Below are 2,185 nucleotides of genomic sequence, written 5' to 3'. Positions count from 1 at the left end.
GAAAATAATGATGTGAAACTAGAGTAATTAATCAAATGACAAATGCATATGAATAGCAAACAATGATACAAAGCCGTTTCAATCAATAAGAGGTTTTCTTGTTGTGTACTGATATGATAATTTCCTGATCAAAAACATATTCCTTTCTAAATATTACTGAATGTTATTTTATTCAGTGTGGCACAAATATCAAAATAATTATCAAAAAAGTTTTAGTAAATTTCCATAAGCAAATATATTTATGCATGTCAATTAGTTTCTATTGCATGTTGATAACTTTAAAACTTTAAAATGTTTAAATCGTTTTCACTATGAATTTTAAGGCTTGACAAATGACAGTGGATAAGTTGAGCGGAACGGTTATGCTATTGTTTGATATTCTTGTATAATTCATTCGTTTTTTTAGGGTAATTGAATATTGAAATGAATAATTTTGACAGATGCGATCATGAATGATAATCTAACGCCTCGAGTGTCCATCATCGCTAGTATATCATAGTGCTACCTCAATGTAAGCCAACAAAACAACGGCGGCTTCACAGTCACAATTTCATTAACAGCATTCAACACAATCGCAAACTAGCTGATCATTTTAAGGTTTTTTTTCTTAGTGCTGAAAAAATGTACGTCGTTAAGTTACAATCACCTTAGTTCTGAGTTTTTGATAATAACACGTTGATGTATGTCACTGAAAGAATGTTGATGCATTGTTGAAAGAATATAAAAAGTGCCATAGAAGTGCTTGTGAGCTGTTGAATTCATCGCGTATTCAATTCAAAGATCAATTGATTAACAATGTGATTAATTGACAGACACTGCATAGCTATCAAAAGATTCATAATTTTTTATATGATTTTATTTTCATTATCTGAACAAGAACTCGCTATTATTTGTAAAATTGGAAAACCTGAATGGAACCAAAAATATTCTATATAATTCTGAAATTTTATTAACGTAATTGAAAAAATATTAAGACAACTGAATATTAAAAGCAGTTAGTTCAGCGTATTCACTGATGTTTGTGTTAATTCATATGCAGTGAATATAGTCAAAATAATTTATCAGCAATAAAAGAAGAAAGACCAGAGACGTCAGATTATTGCACATCGCTGATGTTATCAGCAAATTAGACGATGTGGAACAGAAGTTCAACAGCTGTCTCCATCTTTTCTGAAAGCAGTTCTTTGTCATTCTATTGTCCTCTGACCTGGCCATATAAGATTATTACCTTTCAACTAGAAGCAAACAATGGGAGGATTAACCGAAGCCAGTGATTAAAAGTAGGACAGTGATAAGGGAAGAGCTGAATGATGACCGTTTTATTGTGATAATTTTTACCAGCGGTGATTGTTTTTAGGCAATACAAAAAGGTTCATATCATCATTGTCAAAAGGAAATTTCTATCTGTATGTGCAAGTATTATGAGATAAAAAATGGGAGAAGAATAAATCCAAAAAAGACAATTACTGTCCACGGTGAACAGTTGAACTCTGAACGTTGAATCATTATGGAATAGAAAACCAAAAAATAACAAAAAAGAAAAAGAGAACAACTTTTACTTAGCAGTTGAAAAAGCCCAAGCCACATATTTGCATAATATACTAATACGCTCGACCATCAGAAGATTTGGAAAAAGTGCCGAGTAGTTTTTCAATCTGTGCATGAAGTTCAAGCATAAATTCTATGTTTTTTTGTTCCTTACATGATATAACAATATATATATATATATATATATAATAGGGCTTATGATTTATTGAAAATGATTTTTTTGCAAATACAATCGACAACAACATAAACAAAAAGAAAGATCCAACAGCTGTGTCCAGTGACGTGCAAAATGTGAACATGTGCGCTTTCATTAGAGATTGAACTGAAAAATCATTCACTGCTGTTGTTGGATGAAAAGTAATTATTGAAAAAAACAATATTTTGCCTTTTTCAAACAGCAAGTTACTGCTTGGCAACTGCCGTCCACTCTAATATCCATTCCACATAGCCATCCGTTAAAACTGTATATTCCAAGATCAAAACATTGACGCGAAGTTTGTTACTGTTGTTATTGTGGAATTATGATTTCAACAAACATATATTTGCAAACGTTTTCATTCAGCATTTGCGCTGAGCAAAGCTAATAATCACTGTATTTCCCACTCATCCTCCCCCCCCGGAAAAAAACAATTCCAAA

Source organism: Trichinella spiralis (assembly GCF_000181795.1).
Source record: "Trichinella spiralis strain ISS 195 chromosome Unknown Scfld9, whole genome shotgun sequence".
Lineage (NCBI taxonomy): Eukaryota > Metazoa > Nematoda > Enoplea > Trichinellida > Trichinellidae > Trichinella > Trichinella spiralis.
Note: the sequence above shows the minus strand (reverse complement) of the source record.